The sequence below is a fragment of the Pseudophryne corroboree genome, chromosome 9 (assembly GCF_028390025.1).
Source record: "Pseudophryne corroboree isolate aPseCor3 chromosome 9, aPseCor3.hap2, whole genome shotgun sequence".
Lineage (NCBI taxonomy): Eukaryota > Metazoa > Chordata > Amphibia > Anura > Myobatrachidae > Pseudophryne > Pseudophryne corroboree.
In genome coordinates, this window is record NC_086452.1 from 16,315,125 (window position 1) to 16,321,124 (window position 6,000).

Here is a 6,000-nt window from a genome sequence, read left to right on the forward strand (position 1 = left end):
GTTGTTTTTTCTTTCTAAAGTCCATTTGCAGCAGCAGCAGCAGGTCTGTATCAGGAGAGGAGGGAGGTGCGGGGCAGAGGCAGCACAACACCCCGCTCCTATTTACATATCACATTGAACTGGAATTGAAGGCTTCAGTGGAATCTACATCTGAAAAGCAGACACCAGTTGTGCGCCTTTCATACATGGGTACAATGGTGCGAGATGCCTGGAGAATCTAATGTTATGTGACTCGCGGGTCTTCAAACATGACAGCTCCCTAACACCGGAAAACACTTCCGAGGCCTGTGTGCTACATCCTCTCACGTCATCTCTCTCTCTCTCTCACACACTTTCCCCATCTCCCTCTCTCGATCTACCCCCCGCCCATCTCTCTCACACACTTTCCCCCTCTCCCCATTTCCCCCTCTCTCACACACTTTCCCCCTCTCCCTCTCTCTATCTACCCCCCCATCTCTCTCACACACTTTCCCCCTCTCCCCATTTCCCCCTCTCTCACACACTTTCCCCCTCTCCCTCTCTCTATCTACCCCCCCATCTCTCTCACACTTTCCCTCTCTCTCTCTCTCTCTCTCTCTCTCACACACATGTAAGGATGTGCCCTGTGGGCACATCCATGTTGCCGTCCCTAGCTGGGGACAGCGCTGGGGCAGCTTGTCTGTCCCCAGCGCTTGGTGCGTGGCGGCGGGTGTCCGGTGCAGGGATTACCTTTTTCCCTGCACCGGACCAGAGACTGCGGGGGCATTTAAATCTTGGCGCCCTCCGGGAGCCAATCGCGGCTCCCGGAGCGGCAGCCAATCGGAGAGTGACGCGGCGAGCCAATCGGCGCTCGCCGCGTCATAGGCCCCGCCCCCGGCGTCTGACGTCAGACGCCGGGCGGGAGCCGTTCGAAAAGGAGGCCGCGCCGAAGAGCGGCGAAGAGGAGGAGCCTGCGCGCAGGAGCGGGAAGAAGAGGATCGCGTGGCTGAAGAGAAGACACGGCCGGGAGCAGCGGGGACGGAGGTCGGCGCGCCGGAGCGCAGAAGATCCCAGCGGCGCAAGGAGAAGACCAGACTGGCGGAGGAAGAAGAGGTCAGCGGTCGGGCTCCAGAAAGAAGATGTCCAGCGGCGGCTGGACGCAGGGAAGAGACGGAGGCGCCGCCGGCCAGGACGGGTCAGCGGCAGAAGACGGCGGAGGCCCCCAGGTTAGGTAAGGCCTCAGTGAGGCTATCCTCCCCCTCCCCTTTTCCTCCCTCGACCACCAGGGACGGGCATTAGGCCCGAGGACACTATTCAGGCGCTAGGCCTGGGCGCAGTTAGGAGTTTGGGCCCCCAATATTTGATGAGGTGGTTTGGGCATTAGGCCCAAGCCACCCCACCCATGCGGCACCAGTTAGGCGGGCACTAGGCCCGGGGGACAATCTAGGCACTAGGCCTGTGGGTAATAGAGGGTGTTAGGCCCTAGGGTATTTGTGGCCAAATCCGGGGTACGATAAGGTGACCCTGGGCACAAGGCACAGGTCACCCAACGGGCAGCAAGTAGGCGGGCGCTAGGCCCGTGGGCGAAGTCAGGCCTCCGGCCTGTGTGCAGTTAGGGGGCGCTAGGCCCAGCGAAGTAGTGTTTTCCCCGAGGTGAGTACAGGTGGCCCTGGGCGCTAGGCCCAGGTCACCCTGGGAGTACGGTAGGTGGGTGAGCTGTGCGGTCCCCACTACTGGGTGTTCTGGGTCGGGTAGAAAAGGGACAGCACCGTTTTATGTTGTAACTCCGATAGTGTGATATATGTTATTACCGTGCAGGGCAAAGTGTATTTGTTGTTTAAGTTGTGCATAGCTGTGTCGCACCACCCACACGAGTTAGTTTGAGGGCTCTGTCTATGTAGCTAGTGTAGCGGACGCACACTAGGGTAGTTCTTGGCCCTGCACGGCTGTTTCTCTTTGCCTCCTTACAGGGACCTGTAAGTGGAGAAGATCGGAGTGCAAGACTTGTGACGGTGAGTAGCATCCGTGTACGTCTGTCCCTTGTTTGTCCCCGAGCGCCGGAGTTAGGATTGCTCACGGACGTGAGAATCCCTTTCATCACACTACGTGCGAAAGCGCGAGTGTGTGAAAGCTGGGTAGCTGAGGCTTTGTGCCGGTGATGACCATTCACCCAGCCGGTGAAGGTCGCAGCCACCCCTGGGGTATCCCCTGTTCCACCGGAAGCAGGGTCGATACCCCTTTGATGTAAACCCTTCTCTCCTCAGCTAGGTCGTCGGTCAGCTCCGAGAGGGAATCGCCGTGTCCGGATCCGACTGAAGATTTCCAGGTCCGTTGAAGGTTCCGGTACCTGAAGGTGAGAGAGAGCGGCGCCTGGTGAGTACTGAGTCTACACCTGCACGGCAGCAGGCACCACCACACGCACCGCAGGCCCGCACCTCTCACACTTGGCGTAGTCGGCAGGATCAAAGAGACCGGATCACGGACACGATGTGGAACGCCACCAAGAAGACCTCCCTGCGGACGGCTCCGGAGAAGACTCACCCCCGGACGTGTGCGGACCAGAGCGACTGGGTGACGGTGTCTGGGGCAGACATCCTGAAGATGGTGCAGCGGTCGGTCCAGCGTGAAAAAGAAGAGCGCCGGGAGAAGGGGCGCAAGAAGGCCGCTGTGACGCCCTGCAAGAAATGTCGGCAAACAGGTCACTTTGCCGACGAGTGTACTTGGCGAGAGACGTCCCCAAAGAAGGTGGTCCAGGAAGCGGACCGAAGACGTCAGAAGGGCCAAGCGAAGAAGGAGTCCTGGTGTTTGCTCTGCGGAAACTACGGGCATGAGCACAACAGTTGTCCTTGGGACGAAGAGTTGAGCGAAGACGAGGTTGATTCCTGGTGTGAAAACTGTGGAGATCCCCGACATCGGCTCCTGGAATGTCCATGGACGGAAGACAGGACGGACTACGAGGCCACGGTGAAGCGGATGACGGAGTCTCGTCAGCAGCTTTGGGACCGGGTGGCTGCAGAGCCTGTGTGTGCGCTCTGTGAGGCGAGAGGACATGCGCTTCCCGATTGTCCGTGGAACGAAGACCGGATGATTGCGGATGGTCGCGCCCAGAGATGGGAGGAGGAAACCAGGGAAATGGAGCGGAAGGCCTTGCTTGAAGTTAATTCGCAGGTGCCCATTTCCTCTGAGCCGGAACCAACGGGTGAAGATTCCCCAGTGAAGGAGGTGGACCAGGAACCCGTCTTGGAGAAGGTGGCAGTGGCCCTCCCTTGTTGGAAGTGTCGGCGACCAGGACATGCGGCCAGTGAGTGCCCTTGGGAAGATGCCGCGGACCTACTCTGTCCCAAGAAAGTGACCCCAGTAAGGCAGAATCCTTTCCCGCATGAGGCGGAGGTGGACGACTGGGAGGTGAAGAGACCACGCTGCGAAGAAAAGCGTGAAGACCCAGTGACTGAGACGTCCGGAATCTCCCCGCGATGGAACCGTCCACGACCAGGACGTGCGGAACAGGAGTGTCCTGGGTACTAAGAAATGCCAGCGGAAGCAAAGGAGTACGCTGAGGAGGAAAGTAATACCCCAGTCCAGATATCGGAGGAGGACTCGGACTACGGTGAGCTGTCCGCCGACGAATCCCTCCCAGAACAGATGGAGGACGACTCTGGCATCGGAAGCGCCGACGAGAGTGACTGGCAGGATCGGGTGGAGTCATGCTCCCAGTTGAATGCCCTCCGGAAAGAGGAGGAGATAGTCCTGGAGCAAGAATACCTGCCAGGAGTGCCGAAATGGACCGACGTACGGGGACAGGACTGTGATGCCGTGGGAGGACCCGTTCCAGAGGATGAGATAGGACCTTTGGAGATGCCCCACGAGGAAATGCGACATGTGGTGGCTGTTGCCCGGGAGGAAACGGATGCCCCGGAGGATTCCGCTGTTGGGTGGTGGTCGATACCACACCCGGACGACAGGGACGAAGCCACAGACGGTATCGGAGGCCAAGAGTGGGTGACTGTTGTCCCCGTGGAGGAAGATTCCCCTTGGTGGCCAACGTCAAGCGACCGTGAGGAGATGCCACTCCCCCAGAGGATCCGTCGATGGAGGTCAGGACGTAAGAGGAACCCGGAGCTGGAGGAGGAAGGATGTGGGGTCACAGCTGGTCCAGGCTGGGCCCCCGAATGTACCTTCGCCGGAGGGACCTCTGAATTCCCTGACCCGCGGACAATGGAAGTCGTGAGGAACTTTGTAGGGACTACAAAGGAAAAAGGGGGGGGGAATGTAAGGATGTGCCCTGTGGGCACATCCATGTTGCCGTCCCTAGCTGGGGACAGCGCTGGGGCAGCTTGTCTGTCCCCAGCGCTTGGTGCGTGGCGGCGGGTGTCCGGTGCAGGGATTACCTTTTTCCCTGCACCGGACCAGAGACTGCGGGGGCATTTAAATCTTGGCGCCCTCCGGGAGCCAATCGCGGCTCCCGGAGCGGCAGCCAATCGGAGAGTGACGCGGCGAGCCAATCGGCGCTCGCCGCGTCATAGGCCCCGCCCCCGGCGTCTGACGTCAGACGCCGGGCGGGAGCCGTTAGAAAAGGAGGCCGCGCCGAAGAGCGGCGAAGAGGAGGAGCCCGCGCGCAGGAGCGGGAAGAAGAGGATCGCGTGGCTGAAGAGAAGACACGGCCGGGAGCAGCGGGGACGGAGGTCGGCGCGCCGGAGCGCAGAAGATCCCAGCGGCGCAAGGAGAAGACCAGACTGGCGGAGGAAGAAGAGGTCAGCGGTCGGGCTCCAGAAAGAAGATGTCCAGCGGCGGCTGGACGCAGGGAAGAGACGGAGGCGCCGCCGGCCAGGACGGGTCAGCGGCAGAAGACGGCGGAGGCCCCCAGGTTAGGTAAGGCCTCAGTGAGGCTATCCTCCCCCTCCCCTTTTCCTCCCTCGACCACCAGGGACGGGCATTAGGCCCGAGGACACTATTCAGGCGCTAGGCCTGGGCGCAGTTAGGAGTTTGGGCCCCCAATATTTGATGAGGTGGTTTGGGCATTAGGCCCAAGCCACCCCACCCATGCGGCACCAGTTAGGCGGGCACTAGGCCCGGGGGACAATCTAGGCACTAGGCCTGTGGGTAATAGAGGGCGTTAGGCCCTAGGGTATTTGTGGCCAAATCCGGGGTACGATAAGGTGACCCTGGGCACAAGGCCCAGGTCACCCAACGGGCGGCAAGTAGGCGGGCGCTAGGCCCGTGGGCGAAGTCAGGCCTCCGGCCTGTGTGCAGTTAGGGGGCGCTAGGTCCAGCGAAGTAGTGTTTTCCCCGAGGTGAGTACAGGTGGCCCTGGGCGCTAGGCCCAGGTCACCCTGGGAGTACGGTAGGTGGGTGAGCTGTGCGGTCCCCACTACTGGGTGTTCTGGGTCGGGTAGAAAAGGGACAGCACCGTTTTATGTTGTAACTCCGATAGTGTGATATATGTTATTACCGTGCAGGGCAAAGTGTATTTGTTGTTTAAGTTGTGCATAGCTGTGTCGCACCACCCACACGAGTTAGTTTGAGGGCTCTGTCTATGTAGCTAGTGTAGCGGACGCACACTAGGGTAGTTCTTGGCCCTGCACGGCTGTTTCTCTTTGCCTCCTTACAGGGACCTGTAAGTGGAGAAGATCGGAGTGCAAGACTTGTGACGGTGAGTAGCATCCGTGTACGTCTGTCCCTTGTTTGTCCCCGAGCGCCGGAGTTAGGATTGCTCACGGACGTGAGAATCCCTTTCATCACACTACGTGCGAAAGCGCGAGTGTGTGAAAGCTGGGTAGCTGAGGCTTTGTGCCGGTGATGACCATTCACCCAGCCGGTGAAGGTCGCAGCTACCCCTGGGGTATCCCCTGTTCCACCGGAAGCAGGGTCGATACCCCTTTGATGTAAACCCTTCTCTCCTCAGCTAGGTCGTCGGTCAGCTCCGAGAGGGAATCGCCGTGTCCGGATCCGACTGAAGATTTCCAGGTCCGTTGAAGGTTCCGGTACCTGAAGGTGAGAGAGAGCGGCGCCTGGTGAGTACTGAGTCTACACCTGCATGGCAGC